This window comes from Manis javanica, chromosome 10, assembly GCF_040802235.1.
Source record: "Manis javanica isolate MJ-LG chromosome 10, MJ_LKY, whole genome shotgun sequence".
Taxonomy (NCBI): Eukaryota; Metazoa; Chordata; class Mammalia; order Pholidota; family Manidae; genus Manis; species Manis javanica.
In genome coordinates, this window is record NC_133165.1 from 77,125,890 (window position 1) to 77,146,453 (window position 20,564).

Below are 20,564 nucleotides of genomic sequence, written 5' to 3' on the forward strand. Positions count from 1 at the left end.
AACTGCATAAAGGGAATTTAGATGGAGGACATGCTCCAGGAAGAGAGCCATGGCCATACATAGCTATATTATAATGTAAACTATGTATGGTGGGGGGGGAGGGATGTGGCTAAGTCTTTTAAAATTCCTCTGTGCCCCCGACCCCCGGGTTTATGTGGAGCCCTTCAGGCATCTATTTATCAAATATTTACTTTTGTCATATTCCTGTGAATTATTTTCCATAGAGAAAATGAAAGTTTCTCACCAGGATACTTGCCTGGCCTTAATACTGCCCATTGTGCACATAGCCTGTCTGCAGATCTATGGGAGGTTTACCAGAGACAGAGACTCTGATCAATCACAGGAAGTACCTGCCCAGAGGAGGGGGTGGGGGAGAAACACCCATTCTCCTCGCCCCTCTCCTTAGTTCCTGGCACGTAATTGGTCAGGCATCTGCCAGTCACCATAGAGACCCACCCACAGAGTTCCTCCTGGTGCTAGGAGTGAAGAAGGGGAAAATGCAGGGGAACTAGAGAGAGCAGTGCAGCGTGGGAGCAGAGAGCTTAGAGCGCCCAGAAGGGAAGCCTGGAGGGAGAGCCAGGAGAATACAGAGGCTGGCAGAGGGAAGCCTTGGAGCTCTGGTCCTAGGGGAGGATGAAGCTCACGCTGGAGCAGGAGGGAGCAGTGCTGGACACAGCTGCTCGTACACAGCTGGGTGACCACTGTGAGAATAAATGTGATAGGAACCCCTTTTGACCCCCCAACTTGCCCTTGTCTTTATTCTGTCTCAGCAAATTTATAGGGAAATTTCCCAGAGCAGGGAGACCCCTCCTCCTGGAGCAACACTTCCCTTTTCCTTTTAAATCTCAGACGCCTATCTTCTCCTTGGTTCAGGATGACATGTGTACCTCAGTCTCCCTGACTGTCTTTGGAACCCATGGCTATGGCTTCCCCATATGTAAGTAATTAAACTTTGTTTTTCTTCTCCTATTAATCTGCCTCATGTCAGTTTCATTCTTAGACTGCTAGAAGAACCTCTAGGGGTAGAGAAAATTTTTTCCTCTCCAATATTTCTCCTGCACCATTGTGACTTGAGCCTCCTGGTTGATCTTCCTACTTCTACACTTACCCTTCTTAATCTGTCTTAATCTGTCCTCCATAGGAAAGCCAAAATCTCTTCATAGTCTCCATTTCACTTAGAATAAATAACTATTAGTATGTCTTTTGCAGAGATTCCTAATTTTCTACTGAACATTTATGCTTTTAATTTTTCTTAATAACATAACCCCTATTATATTTGGTGAAGTGGCAGTAAGTAACTAAAAAAACGATTATTTCTAACCTTTCTTACAACAGAGTAATGTCAGGGATTAACTTCCCTTCAGTGAAATATAGATGAAAGATTTTCAGTCTGGGTCTTTGGTGAGGGATCCTTAATAGAGTAGAGACCTTTTTCTTTCTTTTCTTTCATTCTTTTTCTTTCTTTTCTTTCTTTCCTTCTTTCTTCTTTCTTTCTTTCTTTCTTTCTTTCTTTCTTTCTTTCTTTCTTTCTTTCTTTCTTTCTTTCTTTCTTTCTTTCTTTCTTTCTTCCTTCCTTCCTTCCTTCCTTCCTTCCTTCCTTCCTTTCTTCCTTCCTTCCTTCTTTCCTTCTTTTCTTCCTTCCTTCTTTTCTTCCTTCTTTCTTTTCTTCCTTCTTTCCCTTCCTTCTTTCCTTCCTTCCTTCCTTCCTTTCTTTTCCTTCCTTCCTTCCTTCCTTCCTTCCTTTCTCTCTCTCTCTCTCTCTCTCTCTCTCTCTCTCTCTCTCTCTCTCTCTCTGTCTCTCTCTCTTTCTTTCTTTCTTTAATTCTCTTTATCTTCCCTGGAATGTGCCTTCATTGTCTATTGTTTTCCCTTCTACATTTAGTTCCATAAATATTGGTAGTGTGGAATAGGGTCCAATTTAATTTTTCCATATGAATATTCAGTTGTCTGAAGACTATTCATTGTCACATTGCTATGCAAAGCCATCTTTGTCATATTCCAATTGCTTGCATATCACTGTGTCTGTTACTGGGTCCTCTGTCCTATTGGTCTACTTTCATATCCCTGAGCCAACATCACACTATATTTTTAAATGCCATGAAACATTATTATTATTATTTAACTATTACTAGTTTATAGATCAACGTGAGTTTATTTTTTCTATGTATTTGCTAGTTTCTGTGCTCTTTGTTCTCGCCTGCATTACTAATTTGTCATCTGTTAGAATTTCCTTTAACCTCAGTCAGCTAGTAGTGAATTCTTTTTTGTTTTGCTTAAGAATGCCTTTATTTTTTCAAGTGTAATTCTAAAAGGAGACTCTTTAAGAAAGAAAATGTTTGGTTTCAGCATACCTATAAATTATTCCGATCTTTTGACTTAATTTCTGCTATTGAAGTTACAGCTGTCAGTCTGTTGCTATTTGTCAACAAGTCCTGTTGGTATCTATCTGATGTTTTAAAGAAAGTATTTGAAATATTTTGTAGAGCTTTCAAATGGTCTTATGTGGAAGTTGTGGTCCAAAAATCCACAGTCTGCATTGCATAGAACCAAAACTCCACCCACTTTTTTCCAATAAAACATACACACACCCAGAAATACATACCCACAATTACTATCCTGTTCTTTAATTGAAGTAGGTAAAAAATTGAACTTCTGTCTCTAACGGTTATCTTCTCCTTTTTTATCATTGAAACAAACTGCAAGTTCTTCCTGGATTATGCTCCTGCCTCCTTTAATCAGTCACAGATACTGATTTGACCTTTATTACTGAAAGAGTCTATGAGTCAGGAAGGGCTGACGTGGCTGCCGCCATTTTATAGATAAAAAGAGGAAAGTGCAGAAAACTGAAGTTATTTGTTCAGAGGAATCTAGTAAGAGAGATTTTGGGGACTAGAGTTCAAATTTTCTAATTCTAATATGAGTTTTATCATCCTTCAGAGAGAGTAGACAGTGGAAAACGAGCACTTTGTAAATCACTTATTCAATACATAATTTTGACATTATCCTCTAAATGACAGGAAAGATGAGAAGATGAGAACTGTTATTTCCCAGTACTTAAACTACCCAGGGACTGAGCTAATATGTCTATCAGACTGTAATGATTAGTGTTTTATTATTGATAAGGAGTCAAAAGAGACCCCTTAGGAATTCGAATTTTGAAAAATAAATCCAGTTGCTAAGGTACACTAAGTTTTATCAAATTTAAATGAATTTACTTATTAAACATATGTAGCTATAACTCTTATTAGCAAGTAACTCATCAGGATTGGATTTTAAGAACTGTAAATATGAGAAATAGGATATTAAGAATATAGCTTTAAGAAAAGTTGCCACAAATAGTAGGTTAACTTTGCATTATTTGAGAATTTATATTATCTTTCTCATACTACTTACTGATATAAACTGACAACTGTACGAATATTTCTATGGAAGGCATAATTCAATTGGAACTTTTTAAATTAGGAAAACTGAATTCTCAGAGTAATTTCTTATAGTACATCAAATTTTCTTGGAAAGTTGTATATTTTTATAATTTAAAATAAATAAATCTGAACTCCTGAATGTCAACATGAATCACTTTATAAATGTCTAATAACATCCAGCATGATATTCAAAGTGGTCTAAATTGATTTTCCATAGCCTGGCTTTGTTAATAGTTAATTATTTCCCAGTGAGAATTCTTCACTGAAAGTTCATGTGAAGACAATAATAAAGTTTTGCATGGAAAGCCTACTGAATTGGATTTCTTTGAAACAATATTCCCATTTCTATAAGTCTGGGACAATTTTAAATCAGTAATATATATGTAAATATAATTCATGTTTTCTGGGATACCAGATACATTCATTTTTAAAATATAATATAATGACTGCACCTGTTTTAAGAAAACCTAGCATATAAAATACAATTTTATTAAAGTATTTGTGAAACATTAGTACTAGCATAGTTCTCTTCAGAGAGAAATTGCTTATTTCACTTAACAAAAATATTAAAGCAAAGTATGTTAAAAGAGAAGTATGTTATATATTTAAATATTTTCATGCAATAAACTTCTTGACAAGGTATGGAGAAAAAACCCTATCTGTTCATTTCTGACTAGAAATTGCTATCATATTATTAATCAAATTAAAAGATTAATCATAAATTAAAAGTCTTAATTTGTAGTTTATATCAATGAAAAGCTAAGGCAGCATGCAAATATTCAACTGCAACCATTTGCATGAAATACTTTAATGTTACATCATGTGAAATGATATACTGAAAAAATGCTCAAGTATGGATATCATATCACCAAGGAAATAACATTAGGAATCATCCTAACCTTTAACACAGATCAATGTGTTTCTGACACTGTTAAAATTATTACCCCTTCTTTTTAAACCAAATGTTATTAACAGTATAATTAATAAATCTCAATTAATGTTTAAAATTTGACTTAGCCAATCTTTTTTCATATTTACCTGCTTTGGCTTTTTCTAGCCTCTCTGCACATACTCATTTGACACCTATTACTGACTGCTCTAGATTTTGGGAGTCTAGTGTTGAAGCAGATGTACAGGATGTCCTTGTCCTGGAAGCTTATATTCTGGTAGAGGAAGATGAAAGTTCACTAGTTAACACAAAAATAATTGCTAAAGTGAAAAGGCCATATGATAGAAATTTCAGGGGTGGTACTAGATGTGAGAGAGGAGCGGACATAATCAGACTAGATGATTAGAGAACATTAGTAACAGTGAAATGAACTTAGGTAACAAGGCAGAGAAAGCTACTCAAAACATGGAAGGAAAAGTAATCCAGGCAGATAGAATAGCTCGTGGAGAGATCCTGAGTCAGGGGTGTACTTGGAGTCTTAAAAAAGCTGTAAAATGTCCCGGTCTAGTGTGAGCAAGACATATACTGTGGCTGGAATGTGGTTAGCAAAGGGGGAGCAGGGGATGGACAGTGGTGGTTTCTGCTGACATCAGAAAAGGAGGCAGAGCCCGACTTCCTGTAGTGCCCCAGAAACTGTACAACATAAGATTTCATTTATTTTAAGTCAGTGAAAGACCATTCAGGTATGCCAAGTGGTGCCTGCAGGCGGGGGTAGGGGTGGGGGCCGTTCAACGTCATAGCCCAATCTCTCTCTTCATGCAAATAAATACACAGTTGGAGTAAAGATGTTTCCAAAACATCTTCCCCAAATTCCCTAGCCCACCTTCCCTTTCCAGATTGTTGTTCCAAAGGATGTCTGTATGGAAATGCTGGAGTTGTCATTGACGGGAAGCCGTAAAGAGCTTTATATAGGGAAGAAAAGCCTTGCTCTTATTTGAATTAATATATGGAAATACAGGGATGGAAACTGGAAGTTCTGGACATGTTAAGTTTGGGATATGTATTAAATATCCAAGGCGAGTCTGTAACTAAGAGGACATGTAAGTCCTCAAAGTATATTTATATGGGTCGTAAACATAGCAGTGATATTTAATCATGAAAGATGTGCTTATCCAGGGAGTGCGTGAGTGCATGTAAGAATTCTGGGCTCAGTCCTGAATCCACTGATGTCTGTGACTCTGGGGGTTTACCTCATCAGCACGCTTTGACCTAAGCACATAATAATTAAACCTAACTTCAGATCTGGTCTTCCCGCGAGTTTGGATTTTTCACATGCCCGGATGACAGCACCTAGGTCTCATAAAATGGATCTCAGTGCTGATATTTGGAGTCCCATATTACCTTTTTACTAACAAGCAGATCTCAACATTTGGTTTCTTATGAAGGCTGCTGGCTTCCTACATCAGCTGCCGAGTTACAGCCCTCCTTGTATTTTGCACTCAGCACTTTTGGTTTTCAGTTTTGTGAGTCCTCTGCTATATCCCTTCAGGTACCCTATCCGTTGGCTGGAGCCCTACCGCTCTTGAGTCCTGCCCGTCACCTAATACACTGCCTCTTTCAATTAAATCTCATGTATTTATAGAAGCTCCAGAACTGTACATGGACATTTCAGAGTTCTTTTACCACTTCCTGAAAACTTAGGGATGGTCTGAATGGACTGAACTTGTGACTCTGATGAGAATGGCTGATGGTGGCACATTTCTCCTAGCTGCAGCACTAGCGTGCTGGGAAGATATATAAACTTATTTTACATTTCCAGTATTGTAACAAGAGCCTTTGAGTAAAAAGCATGGCATTATATTTTCTGATGAAATACTCAATGTAAAGCAGACAAAGTAAATGGACAAAATTAGGTTTGGGTTTATTAAGTAAATTTCATTAAATAGAACATGCTGAGAAGTTACTGCAGGTCTCTGTTGAACGCTATTCTTTCTTTCTTTATGTAATTTTAATTGTTAAGTAAGCCTCACAATGAAATAATACCCTGTGGGAATCCTGCCCATTGGTACCAATTCAAATTTCCAATTTCTTCCCCACAGGAAAATTCCTAAATTATGGAAAAATGCTATCCACACATCATTCTTAAATCTTGTCTTTAAATGGACATATGTCTGTTTGCTTTGACAGTTCTTATGCTATTTCTTTGAAACTTTCCTCTAGAAACACTCATTCATAACAGTTTCTCTACGGTGTGGTGCCCCTCGTCTGACTGTTGTAAAATGCGCGTGGGCCAGTGCGGAGCCTATGCATCTGCGGCTCGTGCTGGCCTCTAGCCTTCCGATGCTGCCGCCCCTGCAGATGTGCATGGGAATTCTGGGGCAAGCACACACAGCGCTGTCGACTTGTACTAAGTTGAAGTCAACATATTCGCTTGGGTTTCCTTCATATGAACTTAGAATTCAGTCTCATTTCTTCTATGTAGTATTTCAGTTGATTTTTCAAACCTAAACCCACATATCTTGGAAGGGCTTCTTAGACACATAAAAACAGAACCAACCATTTCCGGTTATGTAAGCAGAAAAAGGGGTACATTAAAAAGATATTGGGTAGCTGACTGTGTCTCTTGTGTGGCCAGAGAACTGGACTTGGAGGTAGCAATCTGGTCGCTCATTTTTGTGTCTCTAGACCTTGGAGAAGTCTGGTTGCAGTCTAAATAAATTTTGAAAAGAAAGTATCCAGCTTCTGTATTAAAGGTAGTTTCTGCCTCTCAACAAGACTATAAAGTGGAGAATGTACCAAATGTAGAGATGAGGTTCAGATGAGCAGATACAAAGGTTAACACTGACCCTGCTCCCATTTCAAAGTTTGAGATTGATTCTGTAATTAGTATGGAGCCTTTCCTTTTTATTTGCATGATATGCCTACAATGTTCTTTACTATCTTCTCATGGTTTATTACATAGCCTTACCAGTTAATGTCACATATAAATTTTGGATTTTCAAATACTAACTTTTTAAACTAGCTAATGAACACAATAACATCACATCAAATTTGAAAAGAGAAAACAATTTCTGGTGGGAAACTACTATTTTCAGACATTAAGGCAATGATTTATTTACTGTATTAAGGAATCTGTTAATGCAGTAATAGCATAACAATTTTGAGATATTAGATACCCTGTATTAAAACAGGATTACTCAAAGTAGGATCAATAAATTTTTGCATGACCATTACCTAGTGTTTGTTAAAATGCATATTCTTAAACTCCGCTTCAAACCTATTAATTTCTAATCTGGGTTAGGCCCCAAGAATACGGTGTTTTGGCAGAGCATCTGACAGATTTTATGCACAGCAACATTTGAGAACTGTCCTGAGTGCTAGTTATCTTTTACCTAACATTTTTGAGAATGTCTTAAATTGCTGCTCTAGTTGAACCAGTGATATTTGTTAACACCTGCACTCTCATAATGAAAACAAGGAAACGACAGTGTCCATTTATATATTTTATATGTGTTTTAACATTTAATTCAATTTTTTAATAGGTGATATATTCCCATGGTTTAAAAAGCAAAACAACACAAAAAGACACAGTTATGATTCTTGCAGCTGTTCCTGCTCTCATCCTTTTTCCACTTTTATCTGTTTACTATGTATGCTGCTGGTGTTTTTATAGATACTGTTATTTTCTCTTCTTTCATAAGAGACAGTACCCCGTACACTGCTCTGTGTCCTGCTTTTGTCATTTAACACATCCTGAAGGGCTTTTCACGGTAGTGATGTATGCGTCATCACTCGTTAAATATTCTTTTTTTTCGGTTTTACTATCATTTTGGTGTATTTCCCTCTTCTGCTGTTTTTTCTCTTTTAATATTTTTAATAAGGTATCATTGCTATACCATCTTACGAAGGTTTCACATGAGCAACACTGTGGTTACTATGCTCCCCCCATTATCAAGTCCCCCTCACACACCCCATTGCAGTCACTGTCCACCACTGTGGTGAGATGCTACAGAGTCACTACTTGTCTTCCCTGGGCCGTGCTGCCTTCCCTGTGTCCCTGCTCTATTCTGTGTGCTCATCATAACACCCCTTAACCCCCTTCTCCCTCCCACCACCCTCCCCAAACCCTTTCCCTTTGGTAACCGCTAGTCCCTTCTTAGGTTCTGTCATTAAATATCTTTAACTCTGCTTCTTACCCTAAATGGTTCTTTCTGTGTTATTAAACTAAATAAGGTCACCTTATTGGTATTTGGTAATACTTCACATTATCTTATACATTAAAGGAAATCATTAAGGGTGGATGATCCAGTTAAGAAGGCTGAAGTTCCAAAGACTAGTAGCCAATTTTGTTTTTTATGAAACCAAAGTCTTTTGTTTGTGAAGGAGGGAGAATTATGCTATAAAACAAACAAATGACATCAGGACTTCGACAAGAAACTGAAAATATGTCTGAATATTTTCTATGTTTAATAATAAAAATTGGCAAATGAATACAATCTAAATTTTATGTTATGTAAAATAAATGAACTGATTTTATTTCAATATACTGATTGAGACAGTAATGTATAAATTCATTTTACTCTTCTAATAATAATTATTATTAAAATCAAGCTTCCTTGAATTGCACCTGCCAACACCATAAGTTGGAACATATGAAATAGGAATTCTTGTAGGTAAAGAAATGATTACTGGGAATTTTGACAGTTCAGTCAAATAGTAGCATGGGTTTTATATTCAGATCTGAGACAAAGTTTCAGCGACAGAGATTAGCAGAGGGCTCCCTGAAAGGCATTACAGTCACAACATAACCCTGGCTACTTGTGCTTACCATGAGAAAACAAAGCAGAAGAGCAGGAAGACATAAATAAAGGAACAGTAACAATCCATTCCAGTTCTCACTTCAGTTCTTATCACCTCAAATCAGGATTTCACCATTTCAGGTTTAGGTGAGTGGTAGCTTATAAAAAGATACATCCTGGAGGGTGGGCGGCTTATAGGCATCTGTGCTCATACAGAATATGCACATATATGAGGCTTTAGAGATCCAGGGGTCTCTGTCACACCCGTTCCTTCTTTTTTACTACTTGGCTGTGTTTTTTAGTGCTACAGCTTGGGAACCTTTCTAGGTACTCGGCATATCACTGCCTTATTTTTGATGCTGTTTGTTAAGAGTTCATGAAACACTGGACACATGCATATTTCATCCTCCTACTTAGATTGTAAATACTTCTTGGAACTAATGCTCCACATCTTCTAGCTTACTGTTTTTAAATTCTAACCACTGCCTGGTACAAAGGTCTACATACAGTGAAAAATCAAGAGCTGTTGCCTGATTAAAGATACCAATTCCTAGTAAGATTAAAGTTGAAATTTCTGAATGCCTTGGGAGATATGAAGAATAGAGATCTCTTAGGGTTTTTTAGATGAGAAATGTGTAAATTTGGGAACATTTAAACCAGTATGTAACTGTATTTCCCTAATTCAAAGCAAAGCAAGATCAGCATGTTGTGGTTCAAAAGATGATTTACTTTTTCCCTAAATGAATGACATTGTGTTAATACAAACATGTCATATTTTCTACATTTTTAAATATTTTCTTTTGCTCTTAGATTGATAACTCGCCTGTAAAACATACTTGTAATCCCCAATATGTAAGTATATAGCAGAATGCTTAATTTTTGGCATGTATATTTGACTTGAACTACTCTTTCTACTAATTTCAGTCTATATTCAGTTTTGAACATGCTGTAAGATGCTCTAAAAATTTTTTCCCCTGAACTCTTATTAAATGAAATGCTGAAGAGGGAAACATGTTTCTTTTCTTCATTTAGATATCAACTTTTGCTTCCTCTAGAGTTAGGCTGTCCAGTATGTCAGTATTTAAGTTAAAATTAAATAAAATTAAAATTCAGTTTCTCAGCTTTAATAGCCACATTGCAAGCACCACTCTAGAGCATCATGTGTTTTCCTTTACTTAAAACAGGATACTATATTGAATGAGCTGCCAGATGTATTTCAGATGCTTTCATTTAATTATCATTTTCTCAATGGCTTCATTTCAGATGATCTTCATGCGTTCTCTTCTCTTTCTTAGTAACAAAAGTATAAGATAGCAAAGAGAGTGCTTTTTAGTTTGTCTTTCAACTCTTTTTGCCAGTTTTTTTTAATTCCCCTTTTCGATAGCTTGACTTTGAAATTTCAGGCTTGGCACATATTTAAAAGAAGTTATTTTAAAATTGCATTAAAATTGGGAAATATTTTGAAAATAGTTGTAAACTATCCTATTAAGTCAATATTACTTAAGGATAAAAAGACAATCAAACAGATACAAATTCTCCTGGATCCTCAACTCTGGCTGTGGCTATGTAATTACTTTTATAGATTAGAGATTCTTGCATGTTTAATCTTGTGGCAAACATGTTTCTTAAATACGACTGTGCTATTTAGGAATTATGCAAACATTTGCATCAGATACATTCCTCTTGAAGAAAACAATCTCAATCTCAATTTACAATAAGAGTGGCTGCCTAGTTTTGGAAACTAGTACTCCAAAATTTGTCCATCTTAAAAGGAATTGCACTTGTTTTGAAACATCTACTCAAAACAGGAATGATTTGTCATGCAGTCATTGGGTGGGGTTAAGTGACGAGCTTTATCTTTGCTTAATATTAGTACAAGATCTTAAGCAAGAAACAAAAAACTCATACTTTAGCCTAGTATAAAAACTTCTTAGTTTATTCTGTTGTTCCAGTAACTGGATCTCTGCCTCCTCTCTCATAATTAAATCCACATTAACTTTCTAGTTTCTCTGGAACATGAATCTTGCCTTTCTCTCTCAGCTCTATTCAGTTACTTTATAGTCCAACATGCTCACTAAAGCCCCCACTCCAATTTCCAACTTACTTTTTCCCTTGTTAAACCCTGGATGTCCTTCCCAAAATCTTCCTCCATCTAGTCTGGTTCTGTTGCAGACTCTTCAAAGGGGATCCAGATTTTGTTCTCTAACCAGGCCACCATAGTGGCTATATGGGTCCATCTCTGTGGGCCCTCCGCCCTGTGCAGGATGATGTCTTCATTTCATCTTTACTTCCAATCCACTGTATAAAACCCACCACATTTATGCTCTCCCCTAGCTTTTGTTCCTGATGATCAAGGCCAAACTGAAGTGCTTGGCTTCTGCTCAGCTGGAAAGTGAGGCAAATAGTTTCTCCAAGGTATCCAATCACTTGAGAGATTATGACTTCTGCCCCACACTCCAGTCTTTGTGGATGACTGCTCACTACTTATTAGGTGATATCATGTTCATTGCCTGAATATGTTCTACCCATTCTTCTACTATCTACTGTTCAGACCTCCACTGACTTTACCATTGTAGGGCTCTGAATCCCATCTGTGAGGAGCTTGACCTATCCTGTCAGTCTCCCAGCAAGAGATATGACAACATGCCAATACCTCTAACATCTCATCCCTCAAATGAGGACTACTGGGAAGTCATTTGTGTAAAACAGGATGAGTTATGTAGGGTAGACAGATGTCCTATAATTCCTGCCTGTGGCATCCTTCAAGTATTTATTTGAATCAGACATGAATAGAGAAAAGTATTTGTATTTTTACTGAGTTTTAACTTTTTTAATTTTATGCTAAAAGAACACATACCAGATTCTGGATCAAAGATAGATTTCTTATTAAACATCACACAGGAAGTGATAAATGCTTTCAGTCATCTTTTCCTTAGTCCTTATGTCTTCAGCAACTTGATGAGAGCCAAATCAATAGTTCTATGCAAGTGACTAGATAACCCATAGATAAGTAATAAGAAAAATGTAATTTTTCTCTGTTTATAAAGATGAAGAAGGCAGTCATCCTCTTGTCTCCTAAAAGGATCTCTTCCTTGTTCCAGCTATTTAATATGTAAATAAATCTCTCCAGAAATCAGAGAACCCCATGCATCTTGCCTTTTAAGACAGTAGAGCTGGGATACTAGCACTCATTTCACCATAAAATATTTGTCTGGGAGATAGTGCTTCCTGGCACTGTCTTTCTGGCACACTGGAGGCTTAATCTAGGAAGCTAAACAGGGGTATAACTATTTGGCCCCCTCAGAGAAAAGAGAAGTTTTTTTGCATCAGAACAATTAACCGTAGAAGCAGATCAAATTCTTAAGGTATGTGAAGAGTAAAATATTTCTGGAGGAAGTGAAGTGAACATTTCCTGCCTTCGTATCATATACATTTCCATGCCATAGAAGACAGGAGCACTGACAGATCTGGTCAGGTTTTACTTTCCTGCTATTCAGAACATATAAATAACTTCTAGAAATCAATAAGAAAAATGTTACTTAGAAAAAAAAAACAGTTAAAGAATATTACTAGGCAAACCATAGAAGCAGAAAAGCAAATGTCCAATACACTTATTAAATATTGCTTAATTTCACAAGTATTGAGAAATGAAGAAAATTAAAACCAGAATGAGATTCCATTTCACACATATTAAATTTGCAAGTAATAATGTCTAATAATGTTGGTAAGGTTTTGGAACAACATATTTGCTTAAGAGCAATTTAGCAATGGCTGTGAGAGTTGTTGATTTCCTAATCCCAGCAGTTGTACTCCTCAAAATTCTGCTGTGTCTGCATCTAGTGGTCAGAATAATGTCCCCTTAGCCCCCCACCCCAAATATTCATGTTCTAATTCTTGAGCCTTATGAATATGTTAAGTTACATGGAAAATGGAAATTGCAGTTGTAGATGGAATTCAGACTGCTAAAAAACTAAATTTAAAATTGACTCTTGTGGATTATCCACTTAAACTCAATGTAACCACAAGTGTCTTTAAAAACTATTAACAGATCTGAAAGGAGAAATAGATAGCAATACAATGATAGCAGGGGACTGTGATACCCCTACTTTCTACAATGGGCAGATTTCCCAGACAGAAAATCAATAAACTTTAACTCCATATTAGACCAGATGGATTTAACAGACATTTACAGAAGATTCCATCTAAAAGCAGCAGGATAAACATTCTTCTCAAGCACATATGGGACATTCTCTAGGATAGATCTTATGTTAGGCTACAGAACAAGTCTTTAATAAATTTAAGAAGATTAAATCGTATCAAGCACCTTTTCTGACAATGGTATGAAACCAGAGATTAATTATGAGAAAACTAGAAAATGCACACATATGATTAAATAACATGCTACCACACAACCAACGAGGCAAAAAAATCAAAAGATGAATAAAAAAATACCTGAGACAAATGAAAATGGAAATACAACACACGAAAACTTTATGGAATGCAATAAAGGCACTCCTAAGAGGTAAGTACATAGTGGAAAAAATGGTGAAAATAGTGATGAAATAAATATCTCAAATAATTTTACACCTTAAGGAACTAAAAAAAGAACAAATTAATCCTAATGTAAGTAGACGGAAGGAAATAACAAAAGATCACAACAGAAATAAATGAAAAATAGAGATTCAAAACACAAAAGAAAAGATCAATGGAACTAAGAGCTGTTTTTTTGAAAAGATAAAGAAAGTCATACACACAATTAGACTCACTCAGAAAAAAGAGTGCACTCAAAATCAGAAATGAGAGAGAAGTTACAACTGATACCACAGAAATACAAAGGATCAAAGAGACTACTATAAACAATTATATGCCAACAAACCAGACAATCTAGAAGAAATGGATACACTCCTAGAAACATAAAACCTACAAGGACTGAATCATGAAGAAATGTAAAATCTGAACAGACCAGTTACTATTAAGTAGGTTGAATTAGAAATCAGAAACCTCCCAACCAACGTCCAGGACCATATGGCTTCACTACTTTTTACCAAACATTTAAAGAATTAATACCAATCCTTTTGGTTTCTCCCCAAAAATAGAAGAGAAGGGAATACTTCCAAACTTATTTTATGGGGCCAGCATTACCAGGATACCAAAACAGGACCAGGACTCTACAGAGTCCTTATAAAGAAAATTATAGACCAATGTTCCTAATAAACATAGATACAAATATTCTCAACAAACTATTAGCAAACTGAATTCAACAGTACACTAAAGGGATCATATACTATGACCAAGGGGGATTTATTCCAAGGATGCAAATGTGGTTCAACATATGTAAATATAATACAGTACCAGAGGTGACATGCAAGAATGTCAGAGAATCATTAATGGGAGAAAGGATTAATAATAGTTATCCATGGAATAATATATAAGAGCAAAAATGAATGAACCAGAGTTACTCATATCAATATAGATGATTACAGAATAAATTTGAGTAAGTACAGAATAATATATGCCATATAATACTATATAAATACTTAATATGTTCTAAAGTATAAGGAAATAAAAATCCCAACCACCAAATTCAGAATACTGGTAACTTGGGTATGAAGAGAATGAACTAGGAGGATGACCTGATCAAGAAAAAGTACACAGGATACTTCAAGTTTATTTCTCAAACAAATGTAGGCAAGAAATGTTGCATCATTTTTTGTCCATTTTTTTTATGTCTGAATTATTTCATAATAATGATCTTACTTGCTCTTCTTAAAGCAGAACATAAGATCATCTCATGCCCCTGCTCAAACCACTCAGCTGAAATTCAAACTGCTTCCCAGTGACTATGGGGCCCTACAGATCTGGCTTATGCATTTTTCTCCAAAATTCTTTCCTACTAGCTTCCTTTATTTTGCTCACTTTGCTCCAGCTACACTGACCCTTTTATTGTTACAAAATTTGCCAGATTGATTCCAACCTCAGGGCCTTCAACTTGTGACACCACTGTCTGTCACACTTCCCTCACCAGAGTATTGTAGTATTATGTGTTAATTTATTATCTGAGTATTTAAGGACAGATGTGGGCATGGAAAGAAAGGAAAGGGCCACTTCTCAAAAGATTCCAAGACATTATTCCAAAATAAATTGTACTTCCCATATTTTCAAGTCTGGATTTTCCCTACTCTCAGGAAGTGTTAACTTCCCCTATGAACAAGTTATTAAAAGGGAGAAAGTAGGGCAGAATGGGCTCCTGCGTTTTAGAGGTTCAAAAGAAAGCAGGTCCTTGAGTGGTTATCCTGGGTAAAAGCAACAGTGGTCACATTTCTCATTAGGCCCAACTTTTTCTAGGCAGAGTATCTTTTGGACAGTAAGACTCCGGAGGAATAGAACTGCTGTCTGTGGGTGAGCACTGAAAAGGATGAAGAATTGAGAGCTCGCGTAGAGGTCAGCCCGAGTTGGACAGGATACAAGGGAAGGTTCATTTTTTGAAGTATCCTCCAGAGAGGGACCCCTTGTAACAAAGCTGAGGGAAGTGTGGCTTTACCACCGTGCAGACCTCATCAATGGACCAGACTTCTGCAGCAGGGCTGGGTGGCAGCCAGGAGCAAACGCAGGTGTATCAGCTGTGGTCTGACAAACTCAAGCACTCCTCAGTGACCTAGAGTGAAGGCTTAGTGGGTGCCCACTTTGTATTTTATAGGCCTCTGAGTTACTTGGATAATCAAGGGTAAGATGTTAGCATTTGGTACTGGCTTTTCTCCCAGAAAGGAATGTGGTATTCAAGCTGGTTCTAAGTGTGCCCAAATAAAAGTGCACCCCATGTGAGGAGTAAGTATAAATAACCAATTGATGAAACACCTACAGCGCAACAAGGTCCTTTAAGCAGTTTCCCCTTTGCCTTTGTTATCATTTACATGTCTTACTACTAAATTTGAATGGGGTGAAGACAGTATTTCTAAATAAGGGAATATTATTTGTTCGCTTTTATAATCATTATGAATTTGTGCTGTAATTAGCTTAAGGGTCATACAGAACCTTGGTTTCCTTTAATGAGAACATGAATACCTACTGTGTTCACACTGTCAGTTGTCAGCAAATGATTAGCTTGTCCTGCTGATGAACTTCACTGTCTTTACAGGACTGTTATTATCTTATCAAAAGTCAAAGATTCATGAATGAAACCAATAAAATACTAAATGTATTGTTACACAACCCGGTAATCTTGATAATCCTTGCTAAAAGATTAAGTATTTGGTGGCCTACTTCTCTGTAAACAAGCATTATCAAATTTAGATTAAAAAGCATTTATAAGACTTCTGGAGCAATTTACATTTGAATTGAAATGTGTGCACTCTTAACAGCTGGAACAATGGACAAAAGTCAGTTTCCTCTAGGGAAAAAAATAGAATATTACTTACCAAGAATACATCAGCAGGAATAGATGATAGTTAATTATCTAGCTGATTATAAGCACTATTTTAGAACTCTCATTTCTGCACATTCCCCGAAGCATTATCAGTATTCAAGCTTTTTCATAAGCTACACATGTGTGGTGACGGGAAGGCAAAAATAATTTGATGTCCTGCTGGTTTATATTCAGGTTTGATTTGAATGGGAGTATGGAAATTTTATAGCAGTGAAGATAATTTGATGATTCTATCATACCTGTCTTGGTTAGTAAGAGTCTTTATATTAACGCTTTCAGCTTACTTTAGGATACATAAATTCATTAGAAGATGGCATGAAAATTACAAATCTGGTGTTATAAGTAACAGCAGAGATCACATTCTGACTCCACAGCTCACTTTAAAGGACCACGTGGCTCCATCTTAGCTTCCACATACCGACTTGACCAATAGACTTGAACACTTATATAGCCACCCAGCCCTAAAGATAGGGAAAAAACCATAATGTCTTTGGATTTTGCTTTATATTATTTTAAAATAAAAGAGAATGTTTTTATAATGTTTATCAGATGTATAATAATGTTACCACAGCAGCAATAAATAAATAAGGTAGAAATCAATTTGTAACATATAGTCAGCATCATGATGTAGGGATTGTGTTGGCCATAACATGCTTTATTGCACACAGGGCAGGAGAGAAGTGACCACAGTTACATTCTGACCTGTAACACCTCTTCTGCACCCAGGAAAAATTACACTCTGAGTTGCCATTTGTAATTTAGCTTGGCACCAATCAAACCGGAAGCACATGAATGCATTACTATTTCTGAGCAAAAGGTGAATATTTGGTTTCAAGCTTGCTCAAAGGAGTTGTGTAATTATTTGTCCCTTCCTGCTGGTATACCTTTCCCCTAGTTTTGTGTTTACATCTGCTGAAGAATCAAAGAGAGGGGACACTAAAATTCCATCTCCCAAACTCAGAGCAGGCGAGGCTCACATTTTTCCTCTTTTAATGGATTGAACTTTGTCATTCTTTTTTTTTTTAAACTGTGTTCCTTCCCCCTTAAATCTATAGTAAATATCAACTTTTACTTTTTACATTTTGTCACCATTCCTCCTAGAGGAGATTGGTATATTTATAATAGGATATGGGAACAACAGAGAGAAGTATTGAGTTTTAACTGAGTGTCCAGGGCGTCCACTAGTATTTACTGAGCACCTGCTCAATAAATTGCCTCAGTAATGAGCATTGTGTGAAACTTACAGCTGAACTAGGAAAGCTCCATGCTATGTCTGTGGATGTCTGAAATCTGGAACTAATCCTTGGCTAAGATAAGGATGAGATATATTAGTGATTTATAATTTGGTGTTAAAAGTCCAAAAGACTCTGCTATAAACTTTTGCTTGGGCATCCTTGAAATCAAGATACTTTGTGCATATCTTGGTGGTTCATAATCTGAAAATAAAATGCATTCTATGTGACTGAGAAAGGATTCTAGATCCTGGACCTCCTTGATGATTGCTGTAGTGTCTTCTTGTAGTAAACTGTACCTTTATATTTAACAAACACTTATGTGAATACACCTTCAGAAATATTGTACATCTTCCAGTTATCCGATCCTTTGTCATCAATGCAAGCACACACTTTGCAAGGTTCTTTAAAGGAGAGAGAGGGAAAAAGAAAACCCTAGAACTTCCTTTCTAATCCATGATGTTTGAAATAGTCACTTGTGTTTGAACACTGGCATCAAAATATTTTACTCACTAAGAAAAAGGGGATACTGTTTAGGGACTATCTTTACCTCTCGCTTTTCAATGTAACCACTGTATCATGATTTTTCAAATTGAAAACCCAAACACACTCATGAATGACAGCATATGTATTTTAAAATACTGTGTATATACATGACAAAGGTAACCCAGTACTTTCTGGGATCAGAATCATGGTTCTAACATTTACAAGTTGTGGAATCTTAGTCATTTCATGTTGTCTATTTGGCTGAGTTTCCTTATCTGTAAAATGTGGATTGTAGTAGACCAAATCTGTCCATACACATTTCACAAGTGGTCAGGTAGTGTTAGCTACTATTATTGCTATTGTTAGTATTGATTCTATTATTCTATATTTATATAAGATATCAAATGGACAAAAGTAGATGGTAAAGGAATTAGAACTATTCTCCATATTAGAGATTTTGCATATCAGAAGTAAGTCTTAAATCTGATAATTCTAACTTTTTAAATATTCGTATTCAACAGTTTTAAGTTCATTATTGGAATAATAGCAGCACAGAAGTAAGCATGTGAATATGTCCTTTGTTGTGATACCCTTGTTCCTTGATCATGTGCAATTCTATTTGACAAAGAATGTCGTGAATGCTAAAGTATTGTATAGAAGTTACTGTTACCATCAACTGGAGCTTAGCTATTGCTTTCAGTGTAAAATGGTTCTCTTTTTAGGAACTAGGTCTCTGCTACAGCACGTCACTGAGTAGAGCACAGATGTGTGCATGGTACTGAAACTACTGTGTGTGATAATCCCTGAGACTAAACTGGTTAAACATCGTGATGCTTCGATTTCTTGATAAATCAATCTCCAAGGTTCAGTTCATTCATACTGTGAGGCTACTCACCTGTTCAAAGTACATCACTTTTGTCCTCCAGTTTTCATATTGGCTTCCTGTCATGGTTTGTATTGATTTTAAAGTTTTATTGTTGACGTTTAAAGCACTTAATGGCCTGATACCTCCTTATATTAATGATGTGCTTATCCCCATAGGACGAGAATAAATTTTGAGATCTTCTGCTAGCTGGATGTCAATCTTAAATGTCACCTTGAGATTCAGAGAGCAAAGGCTTTTTGTCTTTTGTTCATATTCTTTTTGAGATAAGACATTAGATAGAAAATGACACATCTTTTCTAAAGGTCAGTGGGGCATCATGGAAAAATAAGATATGGAGACTTTGATTTATCAAAATAATGTACGTTTGCAAGTTCTCAAATAAGATTCATAGGAGATCAAATCCCCCAGCGACACTATAATAAAAATATGTAATCTATGAAATGTGGAAATGATTCAAATAACATTCTTCTATTATTTTAAAAACTTGGAAAATAAATGCTATGTTCTTGACTGAAAGATTGTTTTACTTGTTCTTCTCATCTATGACTAAAAATTATAATTTTATTTTTAAAGTAAATATCTCAAGATACAATTTTTTACATTCTAAGATATTTATGATAAATTTCATGAGTAGAAAACTGCTTCAAAATATTTTACAATCAATCACAAATAGCCCTTTTGGATTTAATGTTTAAGTACAAAGACTAGGTTATGCTATGCATTTGTGTTAGATAGCTTTGGTTAATGCTTAGAGCAATCTAGTTATTTGGAAAGGAAATAACTTTCATGTGTGTGTAAGTGTTAAAATATAATATAGAAAATTAACTGTTTATGACCACACATAGTCTATAAAAGGAGTGTTAAATCATGACATAGGCAAACCAATTTTTATGTGCTAGGATAATCTATAAAAGGAATACCTTTCATTTATCACCGAGCAACTTACTTTTTTATCTACTAGTTGGCTTTGAATCTCAGTCCAATGCGTTTCTGTCACTTGCCATATTGATTTTATTGCCTTTATATTGATACTTGATAACCCAGTATACATCAAACCCTCTGAACATATGATAAAGTACAAGGAAGTATTTTGAAAATTTTGACTGCAAGATAAATGTGACAGATCACCATAATTTTACTATTACTATTTCCTGTGAAGGATACTTTCCCTACAAAAGTGACCTGGCTGACTTCAGAAGGTCTCCTTTCTTCTATGCCATCTCTGTCATACCTTTCTTTGTGTAGCTATGTAATGCAATTCTTTCTTGTAGATATGGCAAAGGAAAGTTTTTTTAAACTTTCTATATATTGTGAAAATAAAATAAAATAAAATAAAATATTCTGTTCTTTATAATATAAAATTTATTCTCCATAACTGTGCAATACTCCTTCCTAAGGTTCAGATTTTGTCTAAAGACTTTTCATAA

At 35.9% G+C, this 20,564-nt stretch overlaps 1 long non-coding RNA gene across 1 annotated transcript in view; it reads left to right on the forward strand.

The window, feature by feature from the left end:
• The first annotated feature begins 509 nt into the window (after positions 1 to 509).
• The window catches only part of LOC140843581 (uncharacterized), a 79,773-nt gene continuing 59,718 nt past the window's right edge, over positions 510 to 20,564 (forward strand). Inside the window, exons 1-2 of the long non-coding RNA XR_012121429.1 lie at positions 510 to 703; positions 874 to 937. This is a non-coding gene — a long non-coding RNA (uncharacterized lncRNA). The remainder of the gene's footprint in view (positions 704 to 873; positions 938 to 20,564) is intronic.